At 39.1% G+C, this 20,345-nt stretch overlaps 1 protein-coding gene across 2 annotated transcripts in view; it reads left to right on the top strand.

Moving 5' to 3' along the window:
• The window catches only part of MICU2 (mitochondrial calcium uptake 2), a 142,795-nt gene that overhangs the window by 80,497 nt on the left and 41,953 nt on the right, over positions 1-20,345 (top strand). The gene's annotated exons all lie outside the window — the stretch shown is intronic.

Here is a 20,345-nt window from a genome sequence, read left to right as displayed (position 1 = left end):
AGGATGCCTGTGGGAGAAATGGACTTAAGCATCTACGTTTTGTAGGGTTCTGTTTTATGATAATGATAACGCTAACATATATAATGTATAAAACGATAATAGAAATGATAGAAAAATGAAAAAGCTACAATAGGTATAAATGGGTGCAGGTTTTCCAGGAATTTGCTAAGGCTAATATTTGAAAGGCTGGAAATATGTTTAGGTGAAAATATGTTTCCAAGACAACTCTAGGACATGTGACCAGTAAATTTTACTTCATTCCAAGAATGTTGATGGTAGTATTAAAAAAAACCTCACTGTGCATAAACTGTTGAGTATGTGACAGAGTTAAATGTTGTTATTTTTCTAAACTGTTTTAACATTTATTTATTATTGAGAGAAGGAGAGAGACAGAGCATGAGCATGGGAGGGGCAGAGAGAGGGGGAGACACAGAGTCAGAAGCAGGCTCCAGGCTCTGAGCTGTCAGCACGGAGCCCGACACGGGCCTCAAACCCACGAACCGTGAGATCGTGACCTGAGCCGAAGTCGGAAGCTTTACCTACTGAGCCACCCAGGCGCCCCGAGTTAAATGTTTTTTATCTATTGGAGTGTTTTGTGGAGAAAAAAACACAACATAGTAAATAGATAACACAGTGCTTTGTACATACTGACTTCTTTGAACTATGATTGGTAATGCATACATACATAAATGACTATGACTTTTTTTTTAAAAAAGCCTTTAAGACCTGAAGCAAATGGACTCTTTTACATGTAGGAATGTAAAAGAAACACACATTTTGGAAAACAAAATTGACAGTTTCTTAACTCTACTTGGCAATTCTACTCCCATGTATTTAGTCAAAGGAAGAAAACATGTTCACCCAAAGACCTGTGTATGAATGTTCGTAACAGCTTTATTCATAATAGCCCCAAACTGGAAACAGAACCTAAGTGTTCGTCAAGTGACTAGATAAACAAATTGTATTCATACAATAAAATACTACTCAGCGATATAAAGGAAAAGTTACTGATAAACACAACAACATGGATGAATCAAGGTGCAACAGACAGTACACAGAGTGGGTGATTCCTCAGATACGAAACTCTAAAAAAGGAGCGTATCTACACTAACAGAAAGCGGACCACTGGCAGCCTGGGGCTGAGAGGGAGTGAGGAGTTGACTGCAGTTTCCATGAGGGAGCCTCCTGAAGTGCTAGAAATAGTTCAGATCTTGGGGAGGATGGTAGTGACATGGGCATGTAAATGTGTCAAAACCCATCGAACTGTATGTGTTTTATTATCATACAAACTATACGTCAGTAACCCCTTTGACAAGGTTCCATACCACAGGCTTTGCAAATTTAATTACTAAGATATTTGGTTCTCTGTATAAGAAACTGTCTCAAAGACTAGAAGCGAAGGACATAGCAAAAGTTCTAATCAGAGAATAAACATAAAACAGAAAATAGGCTCGTAAGTATTTAACATATGTGGAAATCCGGAAGAGGATATAAAGAGTGCATGAATGTTAGCATACGGCGGAGACTAAGGTCAGCGACATGAACATCTGTGTGAGTAAACAGGTGAAATTCTCAGTGTTGGAAAGTGTAGCACAACCCATCTTACCCAGTGTGGCCGCCATCGGTAATTGTTCCACTGCCTTAAAAAGTCTGTCCAGTGGGGAATCATTTTGAAAGATAAAGATACTTACGTAACAGACTTTTTAATTAACTTAAGTAAATACACATCCTTTTTTTTTTTTTAACATTTTTCTTTATTTCTTTTTGTATCCATTTCGGAACCAAGGCCTTTTCTTTAGAGTGGAGCCACTGGTTGGATTCTTGCTACACAGTCTCATCATTTATCACCTGCAGTTGCCACTTTGTTTTCTTTAAAGGGCAGAAAAAATGTGAAGACAGGTATGAAGCACTCAATGTAGAATCCTTCAAGATTTGGTGATTTTCCCCACAGACATACCCTAGCTAATCAGAAGCAACTTTTTTTTAGTAGTGTCCCTTTATAGCACAGCTCTGAAGTATTCCTCTCACTTTTTTATTGCAGCAACTCTTTTCAGACTCCTTTTTCATTGATACAGCATTTGCATTATTGGAAGTGACTTCACGCACACCCCTTTGTGCATGTAGTCAAGGCCCATGAACTCAATTAAACAAGCTAGCCACCAGGACAGGAATCGATGCAGGCTGTCCCCTCGCGGCTTCCTTGACATGGCGTTTTCTGAGGGGCCTGGCAGCTCCCGGTGACAGTGGCCCACTCATTTCAGGGTGTTGCCAAACATAAGACACTAAATGTTACGCTTTTATATTTGGAGTTTATATCGCTTTCAAAAACAAAAAGAAAACTCACATAAACCGTCTTCTGTGCTTGGTGCATCCATTTCAGGCTCTTCTGGTTTCTTTCACCAAATTCAGTTGTCTTTGAACCTACATTCTCACCTCACGCAAAAAAAGGAGACCAATGTCCTAGTGTCCCCAAGTAGTTAACTTCTACCTTCAGCTTCCTGGTGTTTCCAGAAAACCACATTACTTCACAGAAGTATTGAATTAAATAATTACGGTAACAAGTGCAATGAGCGTAATTGGTTTGGAAACACACAAAAATTAGAGCAGATACTGAGCTCAACTGCTGAGAGCAGGAATATGCAAGCAAGCTTGAGACTGGCCAGGAGCTCGCTGGGAATATCTATCCCGGAGTTCTGCAGGGGCAGTAGGGAGCCTTGATTAATCTGCATTGGTTAAGTTTTTGGTTTTTTGTTTGTTTGGTTGGTTGGTTTTTTTGCTACATTTTATTTGAGGAAACAGAACCCAGTATACAACTATAGGAATTAAATTCTGGAATATCTAGAAAGGAATGGACTCAGCATAACTACCCTCAATACCCCCAATATTTCAGACCAGTATGTTGGTATATAGTTCTTGAAGTGTGCTAAAACACACAGAAAATACACCCTCACACTAGAACAGATAACTTTGAATTGTCGTGTGGTTAGGTGTACTTTACAAAACACACAGAAAAGTTTCAAAACAGGAACAACTGAAATAATGGGAGGTAAGAGGCTGCTTTATGAGGACCTATCTTAAAAGTAGGTGTGTGTCATGGAAAGACGAAATGTATGATCTTCTATGTAGAATCCAACAAAAAATCAAACTCCTAGAAAGAGATCAGATTTGTGGTTACCAGAGGCGAGGTTGGGAATTGAAGGAAAGTGGTCAAAAGGTACAAACTTGGAGCTAGAAGATGAGTCAGTGCTGGGGGTGTAACGTGCATCACGACAGCCATAGGGTTTACATAGGAAAGTGGTTAAGAGAGTGAATCCTCGGAGCTACCATAACAAGGAGAAAAGATTTTTTTTTTTGCCTTTTTTTTTTTTTTTGCATGTGTATGAGATGATGGATGTTAACTTACTGCAGTAATCATTTCAGAACATCTCTAAGTCAAATCATTGTACACAGGGAGGTATGTCGATTATATCTCAGTACAACTGGAAAAAGATAAGACTCATGGAGGTCTCCTTCTCTCTCTGCCCCTCCCCTGCTGGTGCTCTGTCTCTCTCTCTCTCTCAAAAATAAATAATAAAAAAAACTTTTTTAATTAAAAAAGGCATCGCTAGTTTCCTATCACTGGTGTCAGTGAGATCTTTATGTCAGTTCTAGTCATCTAGTTTTTCTTCCAATCTCCATGTACCAGGAAGACAGGCAACAAAGCTTGTTAAAATTAGGTATAAAATACAGACTCTGTTACTTGCACTCTCCAGTAAAGTGGCCCGTAGCCATATGTAGCTTTTGGGCCCTTGAAATTTGGCTTGTGGCCAAAAAAAACTTAAGTTTTTACATTTTAATTAATGTAAAATCTAAATTTAAAACCTGATATTCCTTTTAGGTATTCAGAAATTTTTACATGTGTTTGAAGCTACCTGGGTATAGGGAGCCCCTTTTAAATTGTAAATCTTACGAAATCTGAACGCAGATCAAGTATTTCCAATGAAATGTAAATCTGAATTGATTGTTCTGTAAATGTAAAATCCACAGTGGATTTTGAAGAAAAGAGAAAGGAACGTAAAACATCTGAATTTTTATATTAAATACATGATGAAGTGTGATGGGATATTAATTCATTTTCATGTGTCTTTTTTTGTTGTTTTTATTTTTTTGAATGTGGCTACTCAAAAATTTTAAATTACTTACGTAACTCCTTTATATTTCAATTGGACAGCACTGCTTTCGAATATACAAGACTATAAATTCTGAGAAAGTTTCGTACATATTTTATCATATGCCCTTAAAACAATTGTTTCAAATGCTGAAAAAGATTTTTCTTACGCGTGGGTTTGCATCTTACATAAGAAAGCTGGAGGATTCCAGAGGATTGAAGTTGCCTAAGTATACTTCCAGATAAGTGAAGTTTCACTTACTGTTCAGAAAAACAGGTAGTAATCTTCCAGAATTCAACTTCTTAAAGTGGCAGAAGTTAAAAGTAACAGAAAGTTATGGAGAAAACTATACTATGTAACTGTTTAAAGAATATTGGGAATGTTTCACATATTCAAAACATGTGGTTTGAAAAAGATAGAAATTGTGTCATTCTAACATCATTGTAAGCAAGTGTTAGCAAATTTGCTTGTTAGCCACGAATCAGTATGGATAAAGTTTTGGTTTTGTTTTTTTTTTTTAATTTTTTTTTCAATGTTTGTTTATTTTTGGGACAGAGAGAGACAGAGCATGAACGGGGGAGGGGCAGAGAGAGAGGGAGACACAGAATCGGAAACAGGCTCCAGGCTCTGAGCCATCAGCCCAGAGCCCGACGCGGGGCTCGAACTCACGGACCGTGAGATCTTGACCTGGCTGAAGTCGGACTCTTAACCGACTGCGCCACCCAGGCGCCCCTGGATAAAGTTTATCATCATAGAGCAACTGGATTAGGAAGGCAGCATGGAATTCTACAGAGAAGTTGAGGGTAGTTTAAATGGACAAAATGGGGGGAAAATAAATAAAATAAAATAAATAAAATAAATAAAATAAAATAATAAAATAAAATAAAATAAATAAAATAAAATATAAAATATGGATTTCTAGGTATCATGGCTCCTACTCAGGACCTCAGATGAAAAACTACTCACAAAGCAAGCAGGAAAGGAAATACTAGATAGTCATCATAAATTTATCTTTAAATTCAATTTCATTCAGCATAGGAAAACAAATAAGCATATTGCTCTATTTAGCACCAACAGTCATTAAATGACCGTCATTACCGGTCCCTCGGGAAAAGAAACTTTATAAAATACAGACCGCTGTAAAAGCATCGTTGCTGTCCCTGTGTGGCCGACATGTGAAGAGACACCTCGGAGGTGGAGTCCCCAACGTGAACTGCACTTCACCACCGGGAGCAACCAGTGGACGGCTGTCAGAGACAATTGTGCTTCAGTTCTCAAGAATTATCTCGGTCCACAGTGTGAAAGCTGAACTAGAAGGGAAGAGACTGGAGATAGGTGGCTTGTTACACTGTTACAGTAGTCCAGTCTACAGCTGCGAATCAAAGTGGGAAATACGGTCAAGACGTGCTGTGGAATAGGCTCTGAGGAACCCGGTTTCCAGCTGGATCGAAGAGGCGAGGGGAGAGGAGACAGGAGTGGTCACTCCTTTTTCCAGCCAGCCCAGCTAGGAATTATGGTAGCACTAACTGATCTAAGAGGACAGAAGACTAGCTCCTACTGAGGATTGGTTATGTTCAACATACATGTTGCGTGGTTGCATCTTTGCAGCAACCTGCAAGGTAAGGAGTAGTATCCCCATTTTAAATGTAAAATCGATATACAGTCAATATAGCAGCCATGATTCGACTCCAAGTCAGTCCGTCCAGTTCTACAGCCCTGCTCTTTCCTTAATGTTGGCCGGCCTCACTTGAAGGAGAATGCAGAGGAGGACTGGGTTGAAAAAGATCTTAACTCTGAGCTTGGAAATGTTGACCTTTACAAACTATTGGGACATCTCTGTAGAGATAGATATGAGTAGCAAGCAACTGTCTGGCGATAAGAAGGTAGCTGGGATTAGGAAGCATCCTGATACAGGGGATAATTAAGTCATGAGAGTATGTGACCTAAAGGGGAGAATGTAGAGTGAAGAAGGATAAGGTCAGAGTTTTGGAAAACAGTTGCATTTAAGAGGTTAAGCTGAAACTGAGAAGCCAAGAACGAAATTGAGAAGGAGCAGAGTACAAGAAAAGTAAGAAAAAGCCCAGAAAGTGCAGGATAATGGAGTCCAGGGAAGAAACGAGCAACAATGAAGTCATGTTTAACATCAAACTTCTTAAAAGTGGTCAAGTTGGATAGCGACAGAGTAGAGGACTCCCTAAATTTTGTAGGTCTTTGGGAGCCACTACAGAAGCAGTTTGAAAATAGTGGTAGGGACCAATGCCATAGAGCAAAAGACTAACGAGGAGTGGATAGGAAATGCAAAATCGATTGGAGGAGTTAGGATGGCAGAGTAGTAGGGGGACCCTGGGCTTCCTTCGAACACAGCTAAATCAACATCAAGTCATTTTGAGCACTAGGAAATCAGTGTGAGAATTAAGAGAACAATCTGCATAATTTGAGGGAGAGAACCTGGCAGGCTTATTTTAACAAAGAAATCAAAGCACACCTAGTTAAAAGTCCAAACACTGCCCACTGCAAGCAAGGAGGAGCTCTGCAGAGGACTGACCTTGGGGAAGGAGCAGCCAAATCACAGTAGCAAAGTGTAGACCACATACACCATGAATACTTTCTGAAGCACCAGGCCCTGGACAGTGTATGACCCCTTCTTAACATAGCAAGACTCTCAGGAGCAGGAAGCATAACAAGCTTTCGTAACACACAAAGACAGAAACCTAGAGAAAATGACAAGGTGGAGGAACCCCCCACCCCACATAGAAAGATCAAGAAGAAACCACAGCCAGGGATTTGCTCAAAACAGATATAAGCAATACATCTGAACAAGAATTCAGAACAATAGGCTTGAAAAAAGCCTAGAAGACACCAGAGAAAGCCTTGCTGCAGAGATAAAAGACCTAAAAACTAGTCAGGCCAAAATAAAAAATGCTATAACTGAGTTGCAAAACCAACAGGATGGAATCACAATGAAGGTGCAAGAAGCAAAGGAACAACTGGGTGACATAGAAGATAAAAGTATGGAAAATAATGAAGCTGAAAAGAAGAGGGGAAGAAAAGTATTAGATGGTGAATATATACCTAGGGAACTCAGCAGTTCCACGAAGTGCAATAATATTCATACCTTAGCAGTCCCAGAAGAAGAGCAGGGAGAAAGGGGGAGAGGGTTTATTTGCACAAATTACAACTGAGAACTTCCCTAGTCTGGGGAAGGAAGAGGCATTCAAATCCAAGAGGCACAGAGAACTCCCCTGAAAATCAACAAAACAGGTCAATACCAAGACCTATCATAGTGAAACTTGCAAAATACAAAGATAGAGAAAGGCACAAAGATCCTTAATCTACAAGGGTAGACACATTAGGTTTAGCAGACACATAGAAACGTGGCAGGCCAGAAGGGGGTGGAATGATATATACAGCGTGCTACAGGGAAAAATATGCAGCCAAGAATACTGACTCTAACAAGGCTGTCATTCAGGATAGAAGGAGAGGTAAAGAGTTTCCAGGATAAACAAAAACTAAAAGAGTTTGTGAACACTAAACCAGCTCTATAAGAATTATTAAAGGGGACCCTTTGAGCAGGAAAGAGAGACCAAAAGCAACCAAGACCAGAAAGGAACAGAGATGATCTACAGGAACACAACTTTACGGGTAATACAATGGCACTAACTTGATATCTATCAGTAATTACTCTGAATATAAATTGACTAAATACTCCAATCAAAAGACGTAGGGTATCGGAATGGATTTAAGAAACAAGACCCATCAATATGCTGCTTACAATAGATCCATTTTAGACCCAAAGACAGCTTCAGATTGAAAGTGAGGGGATGGAGAACCATTTTTCATGCTAATAGGCATCAAAAGAAAGCTGGAGTAGCCATACTTCTATCAGACAAACTAGATTTTAAACCAAAGACTGTAATAAGAGATGAAGAAGGGCATTGTATCCTAATAAAGAGATCTACTCAACAGGAATATCTAACAGTTGTAAATATGTATGCCCCAAACTTGGAAGCAGCCAAATATATGAATCAATTAATAACAAACTTAAGCTCACTGATAATCATAGAGTAATAGTAGGGGACTTACAACACCCCACTTATAGCAATGGACAGATCATCTAAGCAGATCATCAAGGAAACAATGGCTTTGAACGACACACTGGACCAGATGGACTTAACAGATACTTTCAGAGCATTTTGTCCTAAAGCAGCAGAATACATATTCTTTTCAACTGCACATGGAACATTCTCCAGACTAGATCACATACTGGGTCACGAATCAGGCCTTAACCAATACAGAAAGATAGAGATCATACCTTGCATATTTTCAGACCACAATGCTATGGAACTTGAAGTCAGCCACAAGAAGAAATTTGGAAAGACCACAAATACTTGGAGGTTAGAGAACATCCTACGAAAGAATGAATAGGTTAACCAGGAAATTAAAGAAGAAATAAAAAATACATGGAAGCAAATGAAAATGAAAACACAACATTCCAAAATCTTTGGGATGCAGCAACGACAGTCATAAGAGGGAAGTATGTAGGCCATAGCTCAAGACGCAGGAAAAGTCTCTAACTCACAACCTAACGTTCCATCTAAAGGAGCTGGAAAAAGAACACCAAATAAGCCTAAAACCAGCAGAATAGTAAAGATTAGAGCTAAAATAAATGATGAGCAATTCTATGCCAACAAATTGGGCAATCTGGAAGAAATGGATACATTCCTAGAAACATAAACTACCAAAACTGAAACAAGAAGAAATAGAAAATTTGAACAGACTCATCATGGCCAGCAAAGAAATTGAACCAATAATCAAAAATCTCCCAACAAACAAGAGTCCAGTGCTGGATTGCTTCCCAGAGGAATTCTACCAAATATTTAAAGAAGAAATCCTACCTATACTTCTGAAACTGTTCCAAAAAATAGAAAAGGAAGGAAAACTTCCAAACTCATTCTGCGAGGCCAGTATTACCTTAATTCCAAAACCAGACCAAGACCCCACTAAAAAGAAAGACTACAGACCAATATCCCTGATGAACATGGATGCACAACTCTTCAACAATATACTAGAAAATCAAATCCAACAGTATATTAAAAGAATAATTCACCACAATCAAGTGGGATTTACTTTTGGGGTGCAGGGCTGGGGGTTCAAGATCTGCAAATCAATCGACGTGATATGCCATATTAATAAAAGAAAGGATAAGAACCGTGTGATGTTTTCAATGGACACAGAAAAAACATTTGACAAAATACAGCATCTTTTCTTGATAAAAACCCTCAAGGAAGCAGGGATAGAAGGAAAATACCTCAACATCATAAAGGCCATATATGAAAGGCCCACAGCTAATATCATCCTCAATGGGGAAAAACTAAGAGCTTTCCCCCTGAGATCAGGAACATGACAGGGATGTCCACTCTCCCCACTGTTATTCAACATTGTATTGGAAGTCTTAGCCTCAGCAGTCAGACCACACAAAGGAATAAAAAGCATCCAAATCAGCAAGGAAGAAGTCAAACTTTCAGGCTTTGCAGATGGCATGATACTTTATGTGGAAAACCCAAAATATTCCACCAAAGAAATTGCTAGAACTGATACCTGAATTCAGCAAAGTCACAGGATGCAAAATGAACGTACAGAAACCTGTGGCATTTCAATACACCAATAATGAAGCAACAGAAAGAGAAATCAAGGAATCAATCCCATTTACAGTTGCACCAAAAACCATTAAGATACCTAGGAATAAACCTAACCAAAGAGGTGAAAGGTCTGTACCCTGAAAACCGTAAAACACCGATGAAAGAAATTGAAGAAGACACAAACAAATGGAAAAGCATCCCATGCTCATGGATCAGAAGAAAAAATGTTAAACTGTCTATACTACCCAAGGCAATCTACACATTTAGTGGAATCCCTATCAAAATAACACAGCATTTTTCACAGAACTAGAACAAACAGTTATGAAATTTGTATGGAACCAGAAAAGACCCCGAATAGCCAAAGTAATGTTGAAAAAGAAAAGAAAAGCAGGAGGCATCAAAATTCCAGACCTCAAGCTGTATTATAAAGCTGTAATCGTCAAGACAGTATGGTACTTGCACAAAAACAGAGATCAGTGGAACAGGATAAAAAACCCAGAAGTGGACCCGCAACTGTATGCAATTAATCTTTGACAAAGAAGGAAAGAATATCCAATGCAAAAAAGACAGTTTCCAACGAATAGTGTGGGGAAAACTAAACAGCGACATGCAGAAGGAACCTGGACCACTTTCTTACACCATACACAAAAATAAACTCAAAATGGATGAAAGACCTAAATGCGAGACAGGAAACCATCAAAATCCTAGAGGAGAGCACAGGCAGCAACCTCTTTACCTCAGCTGTAGCAACTTCTTACTAAACATGTTGCTGGAAGCAAGGGAAACAAAAGCAAAAATGAACTGTTAGGACTTCTTCAAGATAAAAAGCTTCTGCACAGTGAAGGAAACAGTCAACAAAGCAAAGGCAACCTGTGTCATGGGAGAAGATGTTTGCAAATGACATACCAGATAAAGGGCTAGTATCCACAATCTGTAAAGAACTTACCAAACTCAACACCCAAAAAATAAATAATCCAGCTAAGAAGGAAATAGGCAGAAGACATGAATAGACATTTCTCCAAAGGAGATGCACAAATGGCTAGAAGACACATGAGAAAATGCTCCACATCACTCATCATCAGGAAAATACAAATCAGAACCACAATGAGATACCACCTCACGCCTGTCAAAATGGCTAAAATGAACAACTCAGGAAACCACAAATGTTGGTGAGGATGCAGAGAAAGGGGAACCTTCTTACACCATTGGTGAGAATGCAAACTGGTACAGCCACTCTGGAAAACAGTATGAAAATTCCTCAAAAGTTAAAAATAACTACCCTACAACACAGCAGTTGCACTACAATACAGGAATTGTATTTATACAAAGTATACAATAATACTGATTCAAAGGGGCAAATGTACCCCATTGTTTATAGCAGCACTATCAACAATAGCCAAATTATGGAAACAGCCTGTGTCCATCAACTGATGAATGGAAAAAGAAAACTTGATGTGCATGTGTATGTATGTATATGTGTGTATACATGTGAGTAATGTATGTATACACACATATACATACATGCACATACATCAGAATATTACTCAGCCATCAAAAAGAATGAAATGTTGCCATTTGCAATGACGTTGATGGAGCTAGAGTGTATTATACGCTAAGCTAAATAAGTCAGTCAGAGAAAGACAAATACCATATGATTTCAGCCATATGTGGAATTTAAGAAACTAAACAGATGAATATAGGGGAAGGAAGGAAAAATAAATAAGATAAAAACAGAGAGGTAGGCAAGCTGTAAGAGACTCTTAAATAGAGAACGGAGGGTTGCTGGAGGAGAGGTAGGCAGGGGGATGGGCATTAAGGAGGGTACTGGTTAGGATGAGCACTGGGTGTTATATGGACGTGGTGAATCACTAAATTCTACTCCTGTGGCCAATACTACATTATATGTTAACCAACTTGAATTTAAATAAAATCTGGGAAAAAATAATGACTTGTTGAATAAAGATATAGCCACAAAAAAATAAAATAAAATAAACGCTTTATCACTCTTCCTGTCACTAGAATAAATATACAGCCCAGTTTGTTCAAATGTAGACAGTCCAGTGGTTACTCGTACTAACTGCAATTATTTGTAGTGCCCTCCTTCACTCTTACAAGTACCTGGTTTAAATAATAAATTACACGGTTAATATTCAAAAAAAAAAAAGGAAATACAAAATCGATGTCTGTAGATAAAAATTATTCTTCTGAGATGCTTGGCATTTAAAGAAGGAAATTAACCTGATACTAGTTTAAGGTAGGAAACCTATCTGTCTGCACAAGTGACACCTGAAATAGTGTCATACAGGGTACCATTACGCTCCGCCTACCTCAGTCTACCTCAGGTACAAGAAGAGGACATATTTAAGATTATTACTCAGGTAGAGCCTAATAGTTATGAAAAGGCTGTTCTATATGAAGGTAAAATTCCGTGATATTAATTAAACTGTCAGCACGTTCACAAACCATAAATCCCTCAGACGTGGATGAACTTTCTGCTTTTATCTTGGGCAGTGGCAAAGCATGGGGAGCCAGACCTCAGAGGTACTGCCTCCACCATCGTACATCCCTAGATTTGTGATGTCGGAACTAATTTTACACAGTGGGCACAATAGAGCCTCTGGTAATATCACTGTCATACTTACAAAGACCAAAGTTCTGATTCATTACAGTAATGTTTGATGAAACCCAAGTCTGAATGACAAAGCCTGCAGATAAAGAAGACACTGAACATGAAACTGAAAAAAGACAATAGAAGGCACGTTGGTTTTTTTCTTTGTCGTCTTCAGGTCTCTTCTCACAGTGAAACATAGTTTCCTACTCCAAGAGACTAGGCAAGTCTCTTTTACTGAATATACAGCCTTCACTGATAAGATTGTTGAGCATACCTACTCCAAAATTTTGGGGGGCACCTGGGTGGCTCAGTCTGTTAAGCATCCAACTCTTGATTTCGGCTCCAGTCATGATCTCTCAGTTCGTGAGTCCGAGCCCTGCATCGGGCTCTGTGCTGACAGTACAGAGCCTGCTCGGGATTCTCTCGTGAGCTCTCCCTCCACCGCTCCCCTACTTGTACACACTCATGCGCGCTCTCTCTCTCTCTCTCTCTCTCTCTCTCAAAGTAAATACACATTTAAAAAATAATAAAATTGGGACGCCTGGGTGACTCAGTTAAGCGTCCAACTTCGGCTCACATCATGATCTCATGGTTCATGGGTTCAAGCCCCGCGTTGGGCTCTGTGCTGACAGCTCAGAGCCTAGAGTCTGCTTCAGATTCTGTGTCCTCCTCTCTCTCTCTCTCTGCCCCTTCCCGGCTCTCTCTCAAAACTAAATAAACATTAAAAAAATTTTTTTAAATAAGAAAAGTTTTTGGATACTTTTTCTTAACAATTTAACATGCTGAATTTATGCAACACTTCCTAATACTACAATTTTTGCCTTAAATATTTGGAAAATTCTTAGATGATCAACTTATGAATTAAGAAAAGAGCATGTTACAATATGTCACTGATTTTTTTTTAAGTGTAAGGTTATAAAGGTCAAACTTCTAAGCCTATACAAGGTTCTTTATGCTTATCATAGAAATAAAGCAGTAAACTTGATAACTCATGGAGCATAATATAGTCATTTAAAATAACTGCATAAAGGAGCACCTGGCTCAGTTGGTTGAGCATCTGACTTCAGCTCAGGTCATGACCTTGTACTTTGTGAGTTCAAGCCCCACATTGGGCTCTGTGCTGACAGCTCAAGCCTGGAGCCTGCTTCGGATTCTGTGTCTCCCTTTCCCTCTGCCCCTCCTCTGCTCACACTCTGTCTTTCTCTCTCTCTCTCAAAAATAAATAAACATTTCAGGGTGCCTTGGTGGCTTAGTAGGTTAAGCTTCAGACTTTTGCTCAGGTCATCACCTCGCAGTTCATGGGTTTGAGCCCTGCATTGGGCTCTGTGCTGACAGCTCGGAGCTTGAAGCCTGCTTTGGATTCTGTCTCCTCCTCTGTCTTACCCTCTCCTGCTCATGCTCTATCTCTCTGTCTCTCAAAAATAAACATTACAAAAAAAATTTTTTTGATACATAAATTAAATACCTGCATAAAGAAAATTGGGGGTATAGGAAAACCCAAACTTACTTCCTCCCGTGGACACCCCAAGTCTGTGGCTGCATATGGATCACTTCCCTCTGAAAAAGACCTGAAACGAGTTGAACAGCTTCCCCACACTGAAAGATAACAAGGCCACATGAAAACGGATAGGAGAGGAGGAGTGTGTCCCTGAGGGGGTTCAAGCCCCACATCAGGCACCCCAACGCTTGGAAGCTACACTGAAGAGGTGAGCTCCCAAAACATTGAAAACCAAGGGGACTTGCTTCAAGAGATCCACAGGGCTGTAGAAAACTGAGACTCTACTCTTAAAGAACTCGTGCACAGACTCACTCACCCCAGGATTCAGCACAAAAGCAGTAGGTTGCAAAGTGCTGAGGCCATCGATGGAGGAAACTCACTGGCCAGTCTTCAAAGCACCTGCTGGAGGAGCAGATGTAGGTGGAGGGGCTCACAAGCACGAGACTTCTGTCTCATTTTAACTCGCTTCTGCTGTTTGCCCCACTCGTGCACTCTCCCGTGGCCCAGCCCTTCTAAACATGGCAGTGGGCTTGTCCTGTTATGCCAAATTGACAGGTGCGTGCGGTCCACATAAAGGATACCCCTTAAATGCCTGGCTCTGGTGGCCACAGAGGATTGAATTTTGGGGGCCCACATGAGTAAAACAATTGAAGAGACAGTTCTTGACAGGCCACCACTCCCAGGGCACTGTGCAAACAGCTGACTGAAACACATCCCCTGTCTTCCTGTGACCACTCCATCAAGATGAGATACAGCTGTTTTGCCTCATACGTAGAAACAAATACAGAGTCAAACAAAATGGGGAAAAAACAAAAACAGAGGAATGTGTTCCAGATAAAAGAACAAGATAACTCCAGAAGAACACCTTAACAAAATAGAGATAAGTAATTTACCTGATAAAATGTTCTAAGTAATGGTCATAAATATGCTTGCCTATCTTGTGAGAAGAATGGATGAGTGCAGAGTGAACTTCAACAAAGAGACAGAAGATACAAGAAAGTACCAGACAGAAGTCACAGAGCTAAAGAACACGATAACTGAACTGAAAAATACCCTAACGGGGCTCAAAGCAGACAAGATGAAGAAAGGATAGGTGACCCAGAAGACAGGACAGTGGAACTCACCCACACAAAGCAACAAAAAGGAAAAAATAAAATAAAATAATGTTAAAAAGGGAAAATAGTTTAAGGGACCTATAGGACAACAAGCAGAAAAACATTCACATTTAGGAGTCCCCAAAACGAGAGAGAAAGGGATGTAAAATTTTATTTGAAAAAATGACTGAAAACTTCCCTAACCTGGGGGAGGAAACAAACTTCCAGTTCCGGGAAGCACAGAGAATTCCAAATGAGATGAACCCAGTGGTATCCATAAGACCGATTGTCTCTGAAGTGTCAAAATTTGAAGATACAGGGAGACTCTTAAACGCAGCAGGAGAAAAACAACTTGTATGTACAAGGGAGACTCCACGGGACTGTCACCAGATTTTTTTTTTTCAACGTTTATTTATTTTTGGGACAGAGAGAGACAGAGCATGAACGGGGGAGGGACAGAGAGAGAGGGAGACACAGAATCGGAAACAGGCTCCAGGCTCTGAGCCATCAGCCCAGAGCCCGACGCGGGGCTCGAACTCCCGGACCGCGAGATCGTGACCTGGCTGAAGTCGGACGCTTAACCGACTGCGCCACCCAGGCGCCCCTGTCACCAGATTTTTAAGCAGAAACTTTGCAGGCCAGAAGGGAGTGGCATGATATTCAAAGTGCCGAAAGCAACAAACTTTAACCAAGCATACTTTCCTCAGCAAGGTTATCATTCAGAATTGAAGGAGAGATAAAGAAGTGTTCAAACACTAAAGGAATTCGCCACCGTGAACTGGCCTTAGGAGGAATTTTAAGGGACCTCTTCAATCTGAAAGCAAGGGGAGCTAATCGGTAACAAGGAAACATCTCAAGAGAAAAACCTCAACAGTCAATGCAACTGTAGTGGACAGATCACAAATCTGGCATGAAGCTTAAAAGAAAAAAGTTAAAATAACTATAACTACAACAATTACTTAATGGGTATACAAAATAAAAACATGTTTAATGTGACATCCAAAACCTAAACTGTGCAGGGGGAGGGGAGTAAAAATGTAGGTTTTTAGAGTGCAGTGTTGGTATCAATGTAAAATAGACTGATACATATATGTTTTACACAAACACACACACACACACACACACACATATACATACATACACACATGCATACAGGCCGATACATGTAAGCTTCCTGGTGACCACAAAGCAAAAATCATAGTAGATACACAAAAGACAATGAGAATGGAATCTAAACACTAAAAGATGGCATGTAACCACGAGGAAGAGAGAGAAGAAGGAAGAAACAAAGAAGAACTACAAAAGAACCAGAAAACAATCAACAAAATGGCAGTAATAAATACCTATCTATAATTACTTTAAATGCAAACGGCCTGAGTTATTAAGAAAAGATATAGAGTGCCTGAATGGATTTAAAAAAAAAAAAAGAGAGAGACCCATCTATAGATCGCCTACAAGAGACACATTTCTGATCTAAGACACACAGACTGAAAAGTGAAGAGACGGAAAAAGATAGTTCATGCAAATGGAAACCAGAAGAAAGATAATAAGTAGCTTTACTTACATCAGACAAAATAGACTTTAAAAGAAACTTTAACAAAAGACAAAGATGGGCATTACATAATGATAAAGTATTCAATCCAGCAAGAAGATAGAACATTTGTGCACTGAACATAGGAGCAACTAAATATATGAATATAAATCTATAAAGCAATATTAACAGACATGAAGGGAGGAATCAACAGCAATACAATCATAGTAGAGGACTTTAATACCCCCTTTACATCAGTGGAAAGCCCATCCAAAGTCATTAAGTAAACATCAGCCTTAAACAACACGTTAGACCAGATGGACTTGATATACACAGATATTCCATCCAATAGTAGCAGAATACACGTTCTTCTTAAGTGCATATGGAATATTCTCCAGGATCGGTCACAAAATGAGTCTCAAATTTAAGAACATTGAAATCATATCAGGCATCTTTTCAGGCCACTCTGATATGAAACAAGAAATCAGTCACAAAAACAAAACTAGAAAAATCACAGATGTTTGGAAATTGAACAGTGTGCTACTGAACAACCAATGGGTCAATGAAGAAATTAAAGGAAAAATAAAAAAATACCTTGAGACAAATGAAAATGAAAATACAAACAAAGCAAAATCTAACTTTATGGTAATACGGGCCTGTCTTAAGAAAAAATCTTAATCTAACTTTACACCTAAAGGATCTAGAAAAAGAGGAACAAAGGAAGCCCAAAATTAGTAGAAGGAAGAAGGAGGAAAATAATTAAGAATCAGAGAAGAAATAAATGAAATGAAGACTAGAAAGACAGTAGACGAAATCAATCAAACTAAGAGTTGGTTCTTTAAAGAGAACTACATGGGGTGCCCGGGTGGCTCAGTCGTTTAAGCGTCCCAGCTTCGGCACAGGTCGTGATCTCGCAGTTCGTGCATTTGAGCCCTACATCGGGCTCTCTGCTGTCAGCGCAGGGCCTGGAGCCTGCTTCGGAATCTGTGTCTCCCTCTTTCTCTGCCCCTTCCCCACTCTTGCTTTGTCTCTTCCTCTCTCAAAAATAAATAAACACTAAAAAAAAAATTGTAATAAAAATAAAGAGAACTAAAAAATTGACAAACCTTTGGATAGCCTCATCCAGAAAGAAGTGCTCAAATAAGTAAAATCAGAAGTGAAAGAAGGGAGGTTACATCTGATACCACAGAAATAGAAGGAATCGTAAGAGACATCTATGAAGAATTATGCTCCCAGCAGACTGAACAACTAGAAGAAATAGATAAATTCCTAGAAACATACAATCATCTAAGTCTGAGTCGTGAAGAAATAGAAAATCTGAATTAAACCGATTACCAGAACAGAGACTGAATCAGTAATCAGAAACTTTTCAACAAACAAAAGTTCAGGACCAGATGGCTTTACTGGTGAATTCTCCCAAACATTCAAAGAACATTTAATACTTGTACTTCTGAAATTCTTCTTTTAAGAAATTGAAGAGGAGAATGCTTCCAAACTCATTTTACAAGACGACCAACATTATCCTGGCACTAAAACCAAACAAGGATATGGGGTGTCTGGGTGGCCTATTCAGTTGAGCGTCTGACTTCAGCTCAGGTCATGATCCCGCAGTCTGTGGGTTCAAGCCCCGTGTCGGGCTCTGGGCTGACAGCTCAGAGCCTGGAGCCTGCTTCGGAATCTATGTCTCCCTCTCTCTCTGCCCCTCCCCTGCTCATGCTCTATCTCTCTCTCTCTCTCTGTCTCAAAAATAAACATGAAAAAAAAATTTTTTTAAACCAAATAAGGACACCACAAAGAAATGAAGGAGAAAAGGAAACACAGAAGGGAGGGAAGGTAAGAGGAAAGAAAAAGAAAAGAGAAAAGGATAGAAAAGAAAAGAAACGAAAAGAAAAGGAGAAAATCATAGGCCAATATCTTCAATGAACATAGATGCAAAAATCCTCAATAAAATACTATCAAACTGAGTCCAGTAATACATTAAAAAATATCATAATCATGTTCAAGTGAGATGGATTTCAGGGGTGCAAGGATGTTTCAGCATCTGCAAACCAATTTACATGGTACACCACATCAACAAAATGAAGGATAAAAATCATGGAATCCTCTCAACAGATACAGAAAAAGCATTTGACAAAATTCAACATCGACTTAGGATAAAAAGTCTCTACAAAGTGGGTATAGAGGGAACCTACCTCAACATAATAAGGCCAGATATTACAAACCCACAGCCAACATCATGCTTAATGGTAAGAAGCTGAAAGCCTCTCCTCTAAGATCAGGAATAAAACAAGGGTGCCCACGCTCACTACTTTTATTCAGCATAGTATTGGAAGTCCCAGCTGGAGCCATCACTGCCGCTGTACGTGGACAGCACTATTTTATGTATAGAAAAATACTAAAGACTTTGTTGGTCAGAAACAAATTCAGTAAGGGTGAGGATAGAAAATCAGCGTACAGGAACCTGTTGATGTTTTTGTACACTAACAATGAACTCTCAGAAAAATTAGGAAAAAGTTCCATTTAAAACTGTATGAAAAAGAATAAAATACCTGGTAATAAATTTAACCAAGGAGGTGAAAGACCTGTAATCTGAAAACCACAATACATTAGTGAAAGAAATCAAAGAAGACACAAATAAATGGAAAGATATTCCATGCTCATGAACTGGAAGAATTAATATTGCTAAAATGTCCCTATTACCCAAAGCAGTCTATAAATTGAATGCAATCCCTACCAAAATTCCAATGACATTTTTCATAAAAACAGAACAGTCCTAAAATTTATTTGGAACCACAGAAGATTTCTAATAGCCAAAGCAACCTTGCATAAGAAAATCAAAGCTGGAATTATCATGCTGCCTGATTTCAAACCATTGCAAATCTACACTACAATATTGGCATAAAAGCAGATGCATAGATCAGTGAGACAGAAGAAAGAGCCCAGGTATAAAGCCATGCATATATGGTCAATTAAATCATGACAAAGGAGTCAAGAATATATAATCAGGAAAAGACACTCTCTTCAGTAAATGGTACTGGGAAAACCGGACAGCTACATGCAAAAGAATGAAACTAACTATACCATTGTCTTCCACCATACACAAAATTGACTCAAAATGCATTAAAGATTTGAATATAAGACCAGAAAGTATAAAACTTCTAGAAGAAAACATAGGCATTTAGCTCCTTGACATTGCTCTTAGCAAAAAAAAAAAAAAAAAAAAAAAAAATATATATATATATATATATATATATATATATATATATATATATATATAATACTGCAAAGGGAATGGCAACAAGGTATAAATAAACAAATGAACTACATCAAACTAAAAGGCTTCTTGCACAACACGGGAAACCATCAACACAACAAAAAGGCAGTCTGTTGACTCGGAGAAAATATTTGCAAATCATATTCTGATAAGAGGTTAATATCCAAAACGTGTAAAGAACTCGTTCGGTTCAACACACACACAAAAGCAAAAGCAAACAATCTGTTTTAGAAAATGAGCGGAGAATCTGAATAAGCATTTTTCCAAATAAGACATGCAGATGGCCCACAGACACATGATAAGATGCTCAACATCGCTAGTTATCAGGGAAGCACAAATCAAAACCACAAGGAGATACCACCTCACACCTGTCAGGATGGCTGTCGTCAGAAAGGCAAGTGGAAGTGCTGGCAAGGATACAGAGAAAGGGAACACTTGGGCGTCGTCGGTGCAGATGCAAATCGGTGCAGCCGCTGAGGAAAACAGTATGGAAGATTCTCCAAAAACTGAAATCAGAACTATTCTATGATTCGGCAGTTCTACTTGTAGG

The sequence above is a fragment of the Herpailurus yagouaroundi genome, unplaced genomic scaffold (genome assembly GCF_014898765.1).
Source record: "Herpailurus yagouaroundi ecotype Mexico unplaced genomic scaffold, PumYag 197, whole genome shotgun sequence".
Classification (NCBI taxonomy): Eukaryota; Metazoa; Chordata; class Mammalia; order Carnivora; family Felidae; genus Herpailurus; species Herpailurus yagouaroundi.
This window is presented reverse-complemented; position numbering and strand designations above follow the sequence as displayed.